The following is a 19,721-nucleotide window of genomic DNA, read 5'->3' as shown; positions in this document are numbered from 1 at the left end:
CACTGCGGTCCAACCTATTTTGCGCACGTAACCACTGTGGTGACACTGGCAGTTAGGCGCTAGTTTGCACACGTAACCATTGCGGTTAAGCCGGACGGCAAAGTGTTAATGAATAACTCAAAAAATTGGTCTAACGTAATGTGTTTTGATATAAAATAAATATAAAAACTTTTTATGTATTAAAACTATGGAAAAATGTCATACGGTGAGTCAAATATCTTTGATGTGATGAACGTCGCATTGAATGTAAATTACTGTATATTCAAAAAGTCTGCAACAAAAATGAAAAGTATTTTACAGGTATGTCTGTGAATTTACAAACATATCTTTAAATCTGGCATCTCTGGTGGTCTGAACATTTGTTGCAAGAAATCGCTTGAAAAGATGCATGAATTTGCTTGAAACTGAAGTGGATTGAGTCCGCACCACTTAGGTTTTTAATGCCAGCTGAAAAAGAAAATAAAAAAAGCTTCTCCCCGGCGGAAATATGGAAAGATTCTCGACCGAGGAGATGGATTCAAATTAATATTTAATGAAAACAAAATACTTACCTCCGAATTCCAAATTGCACATAAGCAATTATACTGGACAAAATAATCTGGCAAATCCCCTCGGAGTCAGATTTCTCCATCCCAGCTGTACGCCGCTTCCTGAGGGGTTAAAATAGTGAAAGAATTTTGTCTTTCGGTACTCTCTTGTGTGGTGTTTTCGCTAGAGTACTTCTGTAGAAATGAAGAAGTGGCGGATTTTAGCTAAAGAGGCTTGTTTATAATTGTATCATGAACCTGTTTACCTGCAAAATTCGATCGCGAGGAAGTGCTGTTGGTGAAATCCTTACGAACAAGCGGAGCACGGACTTTATTTTTGTTGATTAATTTTAGTTTTGACGTAGGACTACGTCTAACCGGAAGATATAGGGGGTGAAATGGAAATCTAGGCACTGAACAAGTAGGAAAAAATGCAAGATTTGGAACGCTTATAACTCGAGCATTTCTCAATAGATCGCAAAGGTTTTTGCATCAATTGATAGGAAATATATCTACGCATCTATCATAACGAATAACATTTCATTTTTCTTGAGATAAATAATTGAATAATTGTGAAATATCAAGCATTGTCAAAATACACTATGTGCCCATTTTTGATTGGTCCATTTTGTGCTCCTCAAATCGTACCGACCAAAACGGGTGACCAGAGCAGCAGCGAAATAGAATGAAGCACGATTGGAAAGGAAAAAGAAAAAAATGAACGAAACATTGGTCGCAGTCTCACACATGCGTAATTCTCGAGCCAGCCAGTCAGCTTAAAAATCCCTGCTCCGCTGCCGTAACGATCATTCTCATTCAAACCGTACACCACATCGTTTCGCATCACATCACATCAACAAACCAACCCAAGCAGCCATGTCTGGACATGGTAAAGGAGGAAAAGTGAAGGGAAAGGCAAAATCCCGCTCGAACCGTGTTGATCTGGAGTTCCCCGCAAGGGTAGCTAGGCCGAGCGCGTTAGTACCAGTGCAACAGTCCACCTAGCCGGCGTTATATAGTTAGTTATATAGCCGAAGTGATCGAGTTAGCTGGCAAAGCTGCTCGCGACGATAAGAAAACCCGCATTCGGAACAGGACACATTCGGTTCGGTGGACTTCAAGACAACAGGCAGTTGCAGCGAGTGGCGAGTGGCAAACGCAATCGCAAAACGGCATCAGGTAGCAGAAGAAAAAAGTTTGTTCTTTATACTGTTACTGTACTGTACCACTGTCATCGCAAATGTTCAATTACAGGTTAAAATTACCTCCAATCCTATACTGAGTGGTGGTAATGCGACGTGCCATTGAATGTAATTTACTATAAAATATGTCACAAGCTTTCCAACTGTGAAAGCTGTGGCGAGTGGCAAATGCAATCGCTAAACAGAAAGGTTTAGCCGAACAAGATGGGGATATCGAGTGATAACAAAACAATAAACTCTTTAGATTGAAGATAATTTTGTGAACCTGAAAATGACCCTTTTTAGCATGCATGTGAACGAGCGAACAAATCGCAATGAATGTATTTTTTGCCATCTCTCCCTTTTAACGCTCATTCGTTCGTCTCGTTGGACTCGCCCCTCTGGCTGAGTCTGCCGATTTGTCTCTATCCTGTGAGTGTGTACCGCTAGAGTATAAAACACGCGGACCCCAAAAAAATATCTTATTTTCTTTCAAACCGTAAACCCGTGTGGTTGTACGGCATCGGCATCGTGGACGTAACAAAGGAGGACAAGTTAAGGGGGAGGCAAAGTCTCACTCGAACCGTGCAGGTCTCCAGTTCCCTGTTGGTCGCATTCACTGATTGCTCTGCAAGGGTAACTAGACCGAACGGATTGGTGCCGGAGCACCAGTATACCTAACAGCGATTATAGAGTTTCGGCCGTCGGAGTGCTCGAGTTGGCTTGCAAAGCTGCTCATGACAATCAGAAAACCCGCATCAAGAACAGAGCAGCTTCGGTTCGGCGCTCATCAAGGCAACAATTAGTTTCAGTGAGTGGCAAAATGTTTCTCCGGCACGTCGCATTAAATGTAATTTACTGAACAATATGTCACAAGCTGGATGGAAAGAAATTTTCCAACTGTGAAAGCTGTGGCGAGTGGCAAACGCAATAGCTAAACAGGAAGGTTTAACCGAACAAGATGGGAATATCGAGTGATAACAAAAACACAACACCAAAGGTTCTTTTCAGAACCATCAACATATTCATAAAGAGTAAACAGTAAACTAATCCATTTTTCAGGTAGATAGGTAGGTATTCACGTAGGAGAAGAAAATAAAACAATATATTTAAAATATATATTTAACAAAAGCTGTCCCCTTTGTATAGTCCTACGTCACTCCGGTTATGTCCCCGACATTACCCACCCGTCTTTTTCCACTCGTTGATTTTCGTTACTGTTACTCTGCTCCAACGTGCCATATATTATGGTAATAAATTGTTATCTACGCTTAGAATCTGAAAAAAAGATATTTAGATATAGTGAATCAAAGCAAAAAAAACGTTTACCTCCAAATCGCTTCGCTTCCAGTAGAAAAAAGGTGACTGCACACACACATTTGCTAGGCATGAAAACACACAAGGCTACAAATGCTATGTAGTAAAATATACGAATCTTTGGTAGGGATGTACTTTGCATCTGACATCAGTTTTACCGAAGTTTGGTAATATGTACAAAAAATGTGTACAATTTACCAATGTTTCAACTACACTGGAGAAATAGTTTAGTAAAAGCAGCTACCAAATCTTTAGTAGCAAAAACATTGGTAAAATATACACATTTTTTGTAAATATTACTAAAATTGCGTAAAAAAGTCACAGGAGGGTTGTGTCCGAGACACGACCGCATAGTTGACGTAGGATTCCGTTAGGCTATCTGTTGATTTTGGATATGTTTGAAGAATTACATAGTTAAATTCTTTGATAATGATTTGGTGGCCCTGAAAAGGTTGTTGGATATTGTTTGTTCACTCCACCAGTGTTTACCGAGTGATGATGATAGAAATATTGTAAACAGTCGTTGGATGGTGCGTATAAGATGAAAGATATCGAAGTGGAACGAGATATGATTTCCTTGGGTGAAAACAAACACAACAAAACTGACAGCTTAAACCAAACGACCCGTTCTCGAGCGGGAACACACCTTGGTTTTTATTAAGAAAATATAAATATAAATAAATCGTTTCATATATCAAGTCATTTTTAACACAATTGCTACCATATACAATTTTACACTTACACTTGTGCTAAATTTTTCACAATGCACAATATTCCATTGGTATGACATTTTACGAAGCAACCAACATCAAAGATCCGAATTTAAATTTTATTTGCTAGAATTAATCGTATCACTCATCTTACTTGCAATATAAATATGCCCCCGACTTGCATATATTTGCAATGTCGATTTCCCCTGGGCACCTTGGTTTTGATGTCTCTGTTAGGGAACACATTTCGGTAGGAACAAAAGTTCCCCCTACTTTGATGTATTTGCAATGTCGATTTCCCCCAGGCAGCTTGGTTTTGATGTCTCTGTTAGGGACCCGCCGAATGTGTCGTCAATTTCGACCAATCAGAAGTGGGTATTTCCGTTAGGATAGAGGTTGAGATTTTGCAATTGTTCGATAGTTGGTTTCATATTTTTTCTTCAATATAATAAATTGTTATGGAGTGCCGAAATCGATTGACGCAAAAATTCAATCAATCCATCATGAAATGACCGAGCAATAAGCGTTTGAAATTGGACAATTTTCACAATGTGCAAAATTTTCGATTTTCAATTTGTACCCCAATATGTTCCCGAAAGACGTAACCCTACGTCAAAAGATGTCAGACGCAATGAATGTTCCTACCAGGAATTCGTATATTTTACTTCATACCATTAGTAAGTTTGCTTTTATTGTCATACCTAACAACTGTGATGTGCGCACTTTGTCTTTTGTCTTTTGGAGACGAAGCGATTCGGAGGTAAGCACTTTGTTTTTATTGAATTCAATTATGTATTCATCTCCCCCGAGAATTTGTTTTCATATTTTTGGCGGGGAAAATATCACAAAAAATTTTGATCCATATTAACATAATTGACCTAATACCATTATTTCTTTTTTAGTTGACCTTAAAATTATATGCAGTACAATCATTCATCATAAACAAATCGGAAATAAGTATTCGTTTTTTTTACATCATTACATCAGTCACCTCGGTCGGGAAACTATTTTCATATTCCCGCCAAGGATAAACATCAGTTATATTCTATACATTACAACACTTTTGACCTTTTTCTTTGTTTTTACAGCTGGCATGATCCCAGACTCGTAATACTTATTTACCAAAAACCATCCAAGTTATGGGATTGAAGGTAACGGCGAGTTTGTCGCTAAGATTGGAATCTTTCTTCAACACATCATCGACCGTAAAAAACTTAAGGTGAACATACATAATTTATTGCATATTTAATATCATTAACATATGTATTTATTTTCTTCATAGGGACACGAGAGAACAAAATATGGATGAAACGTGCTAATTCTACCGTCACTCTGCTAATCAGCTGCTAATCAGCTAATGCAAATCAGAGCGATGCAGCAGGAAGAGGAACGGGAACTTGCTTTGGAAATGCTCATCAAATTGAGGTGGTTGAGGCTGCGATTAAAATTTGCCTCTTGTACGCAGTTTATAGAATGATTCCAACGAGAATTATTGATGTTGTTTATAGAATAAGTTATTAGTATAATGTATTCTAAGTATGTAGAATTAAACGCAATCAAATACAATTTCTTGTGGAGGCGATCTGGCGTAGTGGTAACATCCATGCCTCTCACGCTAAAGGTCACGAGTTCAATTCTCACTCCCGACATTCTTCCAAAAATGGAAGTAAAAAGTGACGAACCAGCCAAATGAGTTGAAAATCACTATAATACAGATATATAAAAAAAAAAAAAATACAATTTCTTAAATTAAAAATAATCATTAAAATAAATAAAAAATATTGTCATTATCCCTGATGATTACTTCTCACAAATATGAAGCAAAATTTTCACTGTTATTGCACCAATGTTGGACCAACAATTTGTAGTTTGTTTGACATATGTGCCTACCATTCTTTTTTTGTAACATGTACCAATGATTAGTAGGGTAGAAAATGACTAGAGAATTGGTAACATGTACCAAAAAATTCGTCATATTTACTAAATTTTCCTCTCAGTGTACTAAAGATTTGGTAGCTGCATTTACTAAAGTTTTTCTCCAGTGTTGAGAAGAGCATCACTGCTGGGAACACTTCTCCAGAGAAAATGTACGTGAATAAATCGAAGAATGTGTTGTTCGTCTTCCATTTTCCTAAATCCTTGTTCGCGGTTCGCGAAAAAAATAAACGATTTTTAAACGTTAACTTATCACGGACTCTCGAATGATCGAAAAAAAAAACTAAACGCGATGGTTGTTCGGTGTGCATCTTGCATGCTTTGCATCTGATTCTTTCAAATCGAAATCAGCATTTGAATTCTACGTGGTATGTTGGCAGCCCCTAAAGTAATCATGTACTGACAGGTTTGACGAAAAGATTGAAAGAAATGGCTTTCAATACCTGAACATTTGTTTGTCGTGTTTCGTGTCAAATATATTTGCTCAAATTTCTCTGTCAAAAAGTGTCAAATATTTGGCTTCGGTCAAACAGTGTATGAGTACCTCTAGCATATGCCCATCTAGAGGTAAACTTAAATTTCCATTTATAAATATTTTTCAGTGTAGCCAGAGTATCCAAAACAAAGGGGCTAACATCGCCAAACTTCAGTAGATTTTCAGTTTTTAGGGAGAGGTGTCATCAAGCGGTTCGCAGAAATTTATGTGCTTATAAATTATTGTCGGAAGTGCTTCAAAACAAATATTTAGTGCAATCAAAGGTATCACCGTACGTTAATTTACTCTCGGCATTACGAATTCTGCTAAAAAGGCTGGATTTGGGATCGTTTTTCGTCGTTTTCACTCTTCCAATAGAGCGACTTTTGGCTTTTATCGAAGTAAACAACACCAACACCAGTGCAGTTGCGACAGCTCCCTCGTAACTGTCAAATACTACCAGCGCCATCTTGGCACATACCCGTGTTAGAGGCCGTGGAGTGTGTGAATGTGCGTGAACCCGCCGCCAGTGTGTATGAGAAATTTTCGATCTCAGCGACCGACCGAACAGTGTTGAAATAGTAAGCAAGCGTCTTAAACGTGTCAAGAAGACGGTATGTGAGGATAAAATATTTTCTATTATTGACCACAATAGGAGGTGCAAGTGAGCTTTGAAGTTTCAGTGCGTTTGATTGCAGAAAAAAACGACTGTTAAAACAATAATGCACTAGATTGAAAGCTAAACCTAGTGCAGTCGGGAGTGCGTGATTTATTGGTGCTGTTTTTTTTCTTTCGACTATCCAACGGCCAGTGCTGTGTGCTACGTGGGGCTAGGGAAGAGTAAAAATGTAATCGCCATTTTTGGACGTTTTCACTCGAACTTGTTAAACAGATTTATAGGGTTCTCCGGAGGAGTACATGATTTTTACGGTAGAAATTTTAAATCATTTCAAAGCCTCGGTAAGTGTTGCGCTAGTTTTCCAACATTTCTGTATTGTTTATGTTCGCCTGAAGCCCGGATCGATTTTGGCCCCACGGCAGATGTGAGGTTATGCGATGTTTACAAATTTTATCCACTCATTTGACGGCAGCAGCAGCAACAGCTAAAAAGTCAGTGCTCAAGCTTTGTGAAGGACTACGGGAACAATAACAAAAAAGGAAGCATGAAATAAGTAATTCACCTTGATGTGTTTCTCTGTTGCGCATTTCTTGTAATTGCTGAACGCAAAAAGCCTTCGCGTTTATCTTGAGCCTGTTTATTTTTAACACACAAGGGCTTTGGGTGTCGTGTCTGCGTCGCGTTGCTCACACAATTTCCGATGCTGAAATGATGAAACCCGTTGGAGTTCCAATGGGAAACCCGGATCTTTATGAAATTTCCTAATTTCGTCGCGGAATTTCCGGTAAATTTTGATTCTATGGGTGTTGTCTGCTGTCAATCAATGGTAAGAAATTTCAGATAGTGATCGCGGCTTTGATTGTATGAATCCAAAAGATTGTATGATAAATATCTACGTACAACATCTTATTAGAAGATTTTCGAAACATCTTATAGGTTCGAGTTCAAGATTTGATTTTATTCGTTCTCATAAGCATTTTTTGGGATAAAATTAATAATTACACATTAAAAACTTCTAACTTTTTCACTTCCAAAATGTTATTTGAATCCATCTTTCAAATGAAAACAACAGAATCGGCTTACGTAGCGTACTTTTTAATGTAGAGCCAGTTTGAGTCCGAAACAAGCAAAAAGCTCTATAACTCTGTCATTGTTGAAGTTCGAACATATGAGTAGAACGATTTTTTTCATCAAATATTATTGTCTATTCCCTTCTCAGAGATTCTGGAAAAAAAAATTTTCATGTGAGGGGATGAATAAAAAATTAAATTCTTTTACTTTCAATAAACGAAAAATATATGCATAAAAAACGAATAAAAAATGTTTTTTCGGCTCGATTATATACGGGATTCGATTATATACAGTGAAAAGAAATCCGAGACTGCATATAATCGAGTCCGACCTGTATAGATTTTTTCATGACACATTGCTTATTCTGGATATATCGGCATGGGTGAGATGAATGTATAACGATAACGATCTTCTAGAATTTGAAAATATTCACTCAATTTATTTGAAAACAAAATGGGTGGGTTTTATCTATGATATAACTGCAAGGTTAACTTGGTACTACCGTTGGCTTAGTAATCATTTGTTTGTATTGATTCAATTATTCATTGAATGGACAAATACCGAATTCAATTGGATTCAACATATTTGCTTGGTAAGTAAAGAGTTTGAATAAATACCATGTATGGTTAATTCATGCATTGTGATAAACTATGTTCTTCGTTGCAAGTAAATTTGAAGATCGTCTTTTTCATTTGGTATAATGCCTGGGATATCGAGAATATGTGAACGGAAGAATTGGGGAACGATCATTGTATTTTACATTTCGCTCTGAAGTTATTGCATCTCCCAAGTGTACGTATTTCTCGAACCACCCGGGTGACGTCTTTAGAGAACCCCTATTGAACTAACAGGAGCCAACATATTGAGTATCCCACTGACATTTTCCCTTCGTTTTCACATGAATTGGGTATCCCACTGACAGTTCTACCTGAGATTTTGCTAACGATCCTAGCATCAATTCATTGAACATTCATTCGCCTCTAGTATCTGAAATGGCGATTTTCCCAGGCTCCTCAGTTCGTGTTAGGGAAATACATTTCGGTGCGATCAAAAGTGCTCCCGACATGCATTTCCCCGGGCCCCTTGGTTTGAAGTTTGTGTTAGGAAAACACATAACGATGGGAACAAAAAATACCCCCGATTTGCATGTATTTGCAATGTGCATTTCCCCAGGCTTCTTGGATTTGAAGTTTGTGTTAGAGAAACACACTTCGGTGGGAACAAAAATATCCCCGAATGCCGACTTCCTCAGGCTCCTTGGTTTTGAAGTCTGTGTTGGGGAAACCGTGTTTCGCTGTTGCTCTGGTTGATCCTTTTGGGGGGCACAATTTTGGGAGCACAAATCGCGCCAACCAAAAAGTGGCGGTTAGGGCGTTTAGATAACACTTGACATTTCACAATTATTCAATTGCTTATCTCATGAAAAATAACATTTTATTAATTGTGATAGTTGCGTTGAAATTTTTCCTATCAGTTGATGCAAACATCTGTCCAATCTACTAAGAAATGCTCGAGTGTAAGCATTCTAAATCTTGCATTTTTTCCTACATGTTCTGTGTTCAGGTTTTCATTTCACCCCTCCTATATTCCTGTTAGACATAGTTTCGCGTCAAAACATGTTTTCTTGGCATTGTGACAGACCAATGTAGGGTATTTGAAATGAAAAATACCACTGCCTTTAACCGGTAGACAGAAATCACATCCATGTAAGGTTTAGTTTTCATTGAGAATAATCTTGAGATAAACTGTATCCTGTCAAAATCCCTGTGGTATTTATGGTTTCAAAAACGAAATTTGTCAAGGGACACCCGTAATCATTGAATCAATTACAGTAGATTTCAGTGCAGGGTTATCTAGACAGATTAGAAGTTTATCAATGATCAATTCCACTGAGATTCCGGTAGGTAAATATTTCATGATTTTAACAAGAGCTATAGAATGCGCATAGCTGCATAGCGGAGAAAAACTAAAACAATAATAGACAAAGTTTCAGTTAAGCGAAACCGATTTTTCTTGTGATATGAAGCTGTCCTTAGCCCCATGTGTTGCGTGATCGCTAACTGAGCGAGCAATCGTGCGTTCAATCATAGAACTCAAATGACAAACTTCTGGCCCTTTTTAAGGCTATCGAATGAATTTGAAAGTTTAAAGTTTGTTTGTATCATAAGGTAAATAAGTGGTCGCCGAAAGTCGTATGCTTTACTTGTTTAACAATTCTTCCTGGAAACCCAACAAACCATTTTGCGACCACAATTCGTATGGCCAATTGCAATGTTATTCTGCGCCCAGCAATCACTGAATTCTTCCCCATCTGGACAAATGGGTTGAATCGTAAAAAAATCTTATAGATACGCAGTTCGGGTCCAGAAGAGGCTTGGATTCCATTTGCAAATTCAAATAGCATTGGCTTGTAAAGAACAAATGGCTTCTATCTTCCTCGATATTCCAATCTGTCTTTGCTCGAAAAAAATTCTCGAAGGATCGGTTCCATTCAGATCGAAATTTTCTGATTTCAAACTGCTCCTTACCGACAACCATTGATCAATCATTCTCCTTAGCAGAATTAGACAAAGCATCGGCTTATAGCAAACGAAATTCTATTGGTCTAGAAGATTTATTTATTTATGTACGATGATTTCACATCTCATTGAGATTAGATCTTTACAGCGTTTCGCCAATAAACCCTGTTCACATCTGCAGTCCTCCAACCTCTGGTGAAACCAATTCCTTTCACTTTTTATTCTATCTGGTCCAACCACCTTGTTCGCTGGACTACTCTTCTTGTCCCCAGCGGATTCGATGCAAACACCAAGCTAAGGTAGAGGACCTTTTCGTCCATTGTCGTCGTTACTAACAATAGGGATTCTGGGACCATAAGCCACTCCTGCTATCATGTATTTAGTCTCGGACGCATTGATCTTAAGTCCAATCTGGCCTGCTTCGTGTTTCAGTTGGGTATACAATAGGATTAGGCGATCTTGGATCGATTTTCAGAAGATCGATCTTTTCCATTTCGATTTCTGATTTTTTTGATGGATTCTTTGTACCCGAAAAAATCGTAAAGATCGATCTTTTTCTTTCGATCTTTTCGATCTTAGAGTTTTTTTTTCAATGTACATCGATTTTAATCTCACCACCTGACAAATTTTATGAACATAATGTCAACATTTGGATAGCTTTCGAGAATGTCAAATTAGTGATAGTGAATAGGATTAAGCTATCTTGGATCGATATTTAGAAGATCGATTTTTTTCTCACCGATTTACGATTTTTTGGATCGATTCTTCCTACTCCAAATAAAATTGCGAAAGTCTATCTTTTCTTCACTATCTTTCCGATCTTTTTCGTAGAAAATTTTTGGTAAATTTGTTTTCTTGTGAACATTGATTCTCACCAAAATCCACAAAATTCATAAACATTGGATCCTTTTCAAAGTTGTCAAATTAGTGGTCGTAAATTTAGGAGAAGCATTTTTGTAAGTTTGGTCATTGAAAAACAAATGGTCACAAGTTATATTTACACCATCACATTCACTAGGCTGACAGTGAAAATTGTGACGAGAAGGTGTAGTGACATTAGGTCCAGCTGAAGCGTTCTTTTCTAGAACTGGGACTACTAGCAAGATTTCGACCAGATGCCAGGCGTATGATACGATTGGATTCAACGGGATAATTGTCAGCAGAGTTCTGGATGAACATCAGTTATTGAATTTCTGTTAATATTTTTTTTTAATTTAATTGATTAAATAACTCCATGACGGTCCATGATGAATGCTCTGGAAAATACATTTTTTCTGGGCTTTCGAGTTTTTTGTGACTTTCATTCTGATAATCAAACCGAAATGCCTTTAATATTTGAATAGAAATGTGAAATGTTTAACTTATATAAAACAAGTAAATAAATTGGAAAAAATGCATTCGATTTTTCAAAGATCGATTCTTTGGTACCGATTTAATCAGTGGATCGATCCCTGTGCCGTTTATAAAATCGATCCATCAAGATCGATCTTTTTCTAAAGATCGCCCAATCCTAGTATACAAGTCGGGCGAAGTAGATAAACCGAGTTTGTTGCAAATCGTGCCTCGGAGGTTGAAGCCCGCTGTCCGCATAACACCTTTCAGCGCCACGTTGATGAGCAGACAGGAGAGTCAATCACTTTGACGAAGTCCCCTGTGAGTCTCAGACAAAAACGATGTCTGAGATGTGGGTAGTGTGTGATACTCGCGGCACTTTTGGAGGATCTACCGCAGTGTAAAAATCTGACCGATCGTCGAGCAATCGGGGATGAATCTGCCCTGATAACTTCCTCCAAATCTGCTTATATCGGATACCTCTCGCTGAAACACCTCTCTGCAACTGAAACTGAAACTGCCTTTCTCGGGATGCTGAATAATAATCTGACGGCAAAATGCCTTTTCAGCAGAATGGAAACAGCTTTGTAGTCCCACTAACAAAGAACAGTGGTCCTCCAGAATCTCATAATTACTGTCCTATATCTTTTTCGTGAACTCCATTTGCAGTCATTCACCTCTGTCCAGTAACTCCCATCTCATCTTCCCCGTGGTATCAACCAGTGTACGAATAACCTTAGTGAAGATCGGGTTTGAACCCTTTGGGATTGTATGCAGACTGAGAAGTGCAATCCGCATCTGTTCTCCATGTTAGGGATGTTAGCGGGCGAAATATCGGACTCGTTTTTGACGTTAGACGGTCTGAAGTAGAGGTGGGCAAAACGGTTCATTTCAGTGAGCGACTCAGAGCCGCTCGTTCAATGCAATCGGGAAGTCTATTAAACTTTTTCATCGGCCGATGCTGAATCGGTGTAGTGTACGCATATGCATATCGCTCCATACTGATTAAGTCGTCCGACCAATCTATCGGCCGACAAAAGTCTGCTGTCTGTGGGGGCTCTTAACATGAGTGACCCAAAAATCAAAACTTTGAGTGCTTTGAGGCACCCCTAAATCATTTCCGATTGAGCTGTAACAAAAATGTAAACAAAAACATGGTCGTAAACGAAATGTATATGGTCGGTTTTTTAAATTCGATAATAAATTTTTTTCCATACATTCAAACCATCACTCAGACTCCCAAAAGGTCGAGTTTCGGCCAATTTTTTTTCGAGATGACACCAGATCTCGACAGAAAAAACGACGTCGACGTCGTTTGGAATCGAAAAAAATTCGATTGTCCAAATTTTGTTCAATTTCCTTTTTTTGTTTTCTGTTATTTTTCGGCTCATTTAATGTAATAAATCGGAACGCTATAACATGTGCTAAAAATTAACTTTGGGTGCACATATGTAATTATAGTCGACCATCAACTGTTAATCAAAATCAAAAACATCAGGATTCTCAGAGAAAGATTTGACAGTAGATTCATTTTCTTGGGGCACCTCAGAGATGTCGAAGAAAATTGCAAGCCTGAATCTCTTGCGCACCTTTGTAAAAATACACCACAGCAACAACAGAACTATTTGATTATGAGTTTTCAAAGTTATCGTGAAATTAAAACTTCTTCGCGGCATCGAAACCCTATGCTCAGCAAATGAATAAGTTACTTCTACGGTAACTTATTACAAATGAATACAATTTTACAGGAACATAAATTCTTTTTTTTCTATTGTTTATTTTTCAGACATTCAGCCTGGTTCGTCTCAGAACATAAATTTTTCCGACATTTCTAAATTCCTTACTCAAGATAAAATCTGTGTATGACAATTGGCAATGTAATCTCAACCAAGTATCAACGAAATCACATCAATGTCGTTAGCGCTATCGATGAAGAAAAGATGGAAAGTGGAAGGGTTCCGCTTATAGATGCCAAAATCAGTTTCAAATAAATAAATACGATTAAACATCAATTTCACAGTGAGGTTAACGGAACAGAACAAAATTAGAGAATTATCAAAATAATACAACGAATGGAATGAATTTTAGGGATCTTATTCTTATTCTTTTCTTCTTAATAGTTATGTAAAAACAATGGTATAATGAATATTAATCTGAACAACAAGCCGACCATTAGCCTGAACTTCCCACAGTAATTGATCTGTTCTCAATCGCAAACTGTGGCGGCTCGTAGTTGATAAAGGGGCAACAGCGGGCGGAAAATTTGTCAACATTTCCTCCTTTTCGACTTGGAGCCGTTTCCATTACGTAGATATTTTCGAAAGGGCTGACTGTCGTAGTGCTAGTGGTGGGTGAGATGCTCTTCATAAAATATGAGTACATATGCCTATCGGTTATCAACACATACACTTACACCCTCACGCTTTCGCACGTTCGACGTTTCATGTCGTCATTCACACAATCAGCTTTGAATGTGTTGAATCAAAACAACGTCGCGTAACAGAAAACACCACTATGTTCCGTACTCGTGTCAACAGTGCAGTGTTGCCGATAGTTATGAACTTTTGGTTGTTTCTTATTAGCACGAGGGCCGTCGTGTGGGGATAATTTCTTAATAATAATAAAACTTTTTTTTTCCAAAGCAAATGTTCGACCTTGTACAAAAGTTGATTATGTTTTGAAAACTGCATATCGTTTTTTTGTGCGATATTTATTTCTTAAAAAGTTGTTATCAAAGACGAAAAGGTTATTTTCATTCGATCAAAGAATTAGTAGAAGGTAGCCGAAGGTAGTAATGCAACGTTCTATGTAACAAATGAGGGTTTTTTTATCCCTTTTGTTTATTTTAGGCTCATCAGCATTTTAGCTGTAACAGAGCCGAATTTTAATCGTGTACATGTCACATGTTTATCATATCTATAATTAGAACATTACACAGTTGCAATTTTTTTCCGGCGTTTATATATAGTATATTTCCCTTCTATACTATTGCATATGGTACATATTTACACAGTAGCCATTTAGGCGTAAGAGTTTTCTTTCTGTTTTTCCATTATCCAGTTAGACCGGACAGCGGAGACAGTTGATTGATCATTGTTGAGCTATTTATAGAACAGCAGCCCGATGTGTCTTGCAGAACAGAGCAGTTGTATGGATGAATCTATCTTATTTCGACCGTGGATAGATCTCCATCGTTGATGATTGTTACGTGGACGTAGTTAATCTGTAACAACACAAAGATGATCAATGAGGGCCCTGGCAAATGAGAGTTGAATGATGAGGCTGATCAGATACGTTATTGGTTTGGTTAGAAAAACTTTGCGTTTGTTCGATTCTATACAAGTTCTCGATAGCTCTATATTTTTTGTAGTGCTCGGAAACATTCTACAGCAGATTTCATATTCGTAATGATTCACATGAAGATTATTTTGAATAAAACTATAAACTATATTATTTTATAGAATTTATGCATAAGTAAATGGAGAGTATAAATTAATACAAAAAATAGAGTTTTCGATTGGGCAGCCGTCGGGAGAGGACGTGTTTTTCATTCGCCGTTTGACCCTTTCTTCGTGGACGGACATATTTTCTGTTGGGTACAATTCATTCTGTGCTAGTTGAAGGTGCTGTGGTGGTTCTGAATTAAATTGTCCCCTGTGCCTTGGAACGTATTTAAATTATCCCGTGAATTTCAAAGACGTGATTATAAAGTGGTTTCCGTGGCTGAAGAAATTTCTTTTAGTATGTGTTAGTTCAGTCGCGTTTGGTTCGGCGTTATTGGCTTCTTGTTGCGTTGCGATTATCTTTTTGTAGTTGATATGATCGATAAAGTGAATTTAAAAATTGATAGATATAAAGCCGGAATTAAATATTGTGATGCAAATACCGGTTCTGTAACAAAATACGTGTGATTTACGTATTTTTTGCTAACAAATAAACGCCATGAAAAAGTAGCTGCCAATTACGTCCCAAAAGAGAAACAGAAGTAGGAGAGAAAAATAAAATGAAGCGATAATGGTGGTGTGTTGAATAGTGTCCAGAGGAACTCTCGTAGTGAGAGTAGTGCGTCTATGGCCATTAGGGTGGCAGCGAAAATGGTCATGTCAAATTTCAAAAACCGATCATGTACATTTTATTTATTGGCTCAAAAAAATGACCTGTGCAAAGTTTCAGCTCAATCGGACATGATTTAGGGGTGCCTCAAAGCGCTCAAAGTTTCGGAAATTTAGAAAAACAATTTTTTTTTCGACTTAGAAATGCATGAAACGTCGAGATCTGGTGTTATCCCGCAAAAAAAAATTTTGACCGAAAATCGACTTTTTGGGACTTAGCCTGAGTGGCCAAAAAATCAAAACTTTGAGTGCTTTGAGGCACCCCTGAATCATATCCGATTGAGCTGTAATTTTGCACAGGTCATTTTTTGGGCCAATAAACAAAATGTACATGGTCGGTATTTGAAATTCGATGATGAGATTTTTCCTATACATCCATTGCCACCCTAATGGCCATGAAGGTTTTCGCGGTTATTTTAGTGAGAGTGAGCGATGGGTAGTAAGTGAGAATGCAGTAGAGCGAATGAATCGTTTCTCAAGCAGCATTCGTCATAATCGTCCTATTTCGCCATGGATAGTTTTTTACCCTAATTTTTTCATACATGTTTGTGATTTTTGGTGCGGAATTGTTCTCTCCGCTCATAAATTTTCGCTCTGTTCTCTGCACAACGTTGCACTCTGAGGGGCCATTTTTGCTCTCGCAAAGTCAATCCAAGCAAAGTAAGGGCCTCTAGGGTTGCTCATATTTTATCCGTCAAATATTGTCGATCGTTGCTACTGCATCTCTTTTCCCGCGACGATAAAAGATGGGATATGAGACTGTCCTGCAACTCTTTCTGTGATTGCATTGAACTTGGATTAATGTTTGAAGGTGGTGCGAATTGGATTTCGATAAAAATACCGTAAATATAATAATTTATAGGTGGTCGAATAAATTTTATAGGTTTTCCTTTTCAGGATACCTAAAATCAATCTACCTGGCAGTGACACATTAGATTTTCGCTTTTACATAATCACATCACTCAAAACTTACTAACAACTATCCATTCCTTGATAATCGCTAGGGAACCACGCTATAGAGGCGACCCATCTGGCTTTCGGGTGTCCACACGTTAGCAAAATATTAGAGCTAGTTGTTAAGGGCCAGCTGTTGGAATGTTTTACCGCGTTACCACGGATAACACAATGAAGGTCTAGAAACAAAGGTATTTCGACAGAAAAGCATGTTTTATTAATATAGAAATCACTGAAATACTCTTCTGTGAGGTCGCGTACAACAGTGGTTAGATGGTGTGAAAGCCATGACCGAAGCAAAAAAGCAAGAAACTATCCACTGACACTGACCCATTTCTGGAAGGCCTATATAATTAAGATGGAATTCGCGTTCGCGGATAATCGAAGTTCTACTGTATAATGCTTTGCTCAAACCAAAAAATAATCGGGAATCGGGAAGGCGAAACCGCATTGAACAAGGTGTTGGCAAATTGGAAATTCAAACTAGAGAGTAAAAGTTCGTTTATCTGCGTTGTTTTTAGGATCTGCTTTCGGAATAACTTCTGGGCCCTCGTTGTTGAACGATAAGGCACTTTGGAATTATGAGGACTGCTTATGAATGGTTCAAAAGCTATTTGTTTTGATCACTATTATTTTGTTTGTCATGATGTTGGTAATGATGGACTATTTTTATTGTGTTGTTTTTTTTTGTAATAATTAGAAAAAAAAACAGTCTACAAGAGTTGCTGCTTTCTGTGCGTGAACAGATATAAAGAATATAAAGTAAAAGTTTTTTTAGAGCCGATTTTTTTCTAAAATATTTTTTTAGTTCTCTGGATATTTATTATTGATTCGAAGCTAGACTGCCGGATGAAATTGTGTTTTGGTGGACCACTTCCAAGGGTCTTGTCGATATCGGCTAAGTGGCGGAATTGATTGGACATTTGTTTGCCTCTTGATTATGCAGTATAAATAACAAATTATCAAATTTATGTCTGTAACCAAAATCAGTTTGTTTTTTTTTTTGTAAAACTGGGTTTAATGCTGTGAAACATAATCTTTTCATGATAGCTCGGCTTGCTCAAACCTCTGTAGAGGTAGGAATCATCACAAGCATTTTTTCGAACATGACCAAACTTAGTTGTGATGATATATACTGGCCTACTTTTGTTATATTATCGAAATCACCCATAAATCTAAGATTTATGGCGCATATTTTTGATTTCGTTATTCTTTTTTTGAGAATAAAATAAGCTGTCATTTAGATTGAAAATAAAAAATATCAAAATTAATATTGATCCAAATCATCCGGCAACACTGCATCCCACCTGTGTGTGTGCGTTCGTGTTTTTTTCCTCACTGAAGGCAAAAGCTTTCCCGCTTGATCCGCGTAGGTGGGAAACCCCACGAGCGACCGACCAGCCACGGGTACCTATAGTCTATGCGAGAGAGGGTAGTATTTGTCTACGTTTAGTATATAGGAGCATGCGCTTGCTTGAGTGTAAACATATTACCACCATACAAAGCCAACAATAGACGGCAGAGACGAACAGACGAATACCATCATCATCCTCACCACACGCTGTGGCATCTGTCTGATCATCTGAAATCCACGACGACCAACGCGAGGGGCCAAAATCATTTGGGTTCCCATCGTCCGCAGGGACTGTTGTGTGTGCCGTGTGTAACGTTAACATAGTATTTGCCACGCGCGCGTTTTTTTTCTAGTGCGATCGGGGCACTTAAGGTGCATATTGAAGGGCTTCCGAGCCCACCCGCTTCGTATTAGAAGTGATTAGAATATCTGGTGATAGTGTGTATTAGTGTTCGAAGTGTTGAAGGACTCAAAGTAGTACACCATAATGAGTGCTATGTTTCGCAACGAAAAGTGGTTAGTATTGGGAGTATGCTTAATGCGTGAATGATCAGAGTACATTTTCATGTAATCATATGTAGTACCTGTTGTTACTTTAGCGTAAGCCCAATAAAGTATGCGAGTGATAAAATTGAAATAGTTTCGCACTTACAACAGAGATGAATGCGTGCCCATATAACTGTATGTCCCAATTTCTTCCGCGGCTACAGCGGCCAGTTTTGATTTTTTTGGGTGCCATTTATCAGAGAATTAGTAATTTTGATGAATGAACTGACAACAAAATTGGACATAAGCTACTTCCCAAGGAACACTTGTGTCGTTAATTTCCGTCAATTCATCTTTTCTAATGGTGTAGCTTCATTTGCGACGAACAAGTTCCGGAATCGACATATAATGGATAGTTTAGTACAGACGGGTAATCCGTTTATAGCAGTGATAAAGGAAAAACAGGTCGTATCTTCGGTGACCTTTTATGAGAAATGCGCTGGCAGTGAATCGCAAGGCAAAACAGATAGAGCGATAATGTAAACAAGTATTTTAGGTTTTCCATACTGATGATGATGATGATGATGACGTGTTATGTGTGCTTTGCTTTTGTTGTCTGGCAGCTCAGACACTGTCGTCTGCTCCATAAATCATGTTTGTGTGAATTCCAGTTTGTGTTCCATAGTTTGAGATTTCCGCTATCGGAGAGAACAACAAACATATCGCAATGAATCGTTTTTGATGAACATTGATCGTAGTTGACCATCGATTCCCTCGGGGATTATAATGAATATCTGGAATCGTATAACGTTATTAGAAAACGTCTACATACTCAAATTATTGAGATAATGTCATCGCTTAATCTGAGTTTTGGGTTGGAATTTATTCGAAGATATTCAGACACCGAAGGCAATTCCTGTCAAATATTCGTAAGAATATGGATCCATCATGTAACGAATATAATTTTGCAGTTAAAAGCCAGAAAACTTGGGAATAATTTTAACAATTTAGTAGGAATTGAGCTTTTCAATAACATTGTGTAATATTTCACAACCAACAGAAGAATGGGGAAGTTTTCAATGAGTAGAACCAAACTTTCGTTTTTATACCTTTTCGGCCACATAAAAAC

The 19,721-nt window shown here is 37.9% G+C and overlaps 1 protein-coding gene across 4 annotated transcripts in view; it reads left to right on the top strand.

Annotated features, from left to right (window-relative positions):
* The first annotated feature begins 5,895 nt into the window (after positions 1-5,895).
* The window catches only part of LOC129765386 (ribosomal protein S6 kinase alpha-5), a 68,712-nt gene continuing 54,886 nt past the window's right edge, over positions 5,896-19,721 (top strand). Inside the window, exons 1-2 of one of the 4 annotated variants that reach the window (XM_055765654.1) lie at positions 5,896-6,038; positions 6,273-6,759. The gene's annotated coding sequence lies outside the window, so the exon portion shown is untranslated. Of the gene's footprint in view, positions 6,039-6,272; positions 7,106-18,388; positions 18,623-19,721 lie in introns of those variants that run through there. The other 3 variants (XM_055765651.1, XM_055765655.1, XM_055765652.1) reach the window with 3 other exon arrangements.

This window comes from Toxorhynchites rutilus, chromosome 2 (assembly GCF_029784135.1).
Source record: "Toxorhynchites rutilus septentrionalis strain SRP chromosome 2, ASM2978413v1, whole genome shotgun sequence".
Classification (NCBI taxonomy): Eukaryota; Metazoa; Arthropoda; class Insecta; order Diptera; family Culicidae; genus Toxorhynchites; species Toxorhynchites rutilus.
This window is presented reverse-complemented; position numbering and strand designations above follow the sequence as displayed.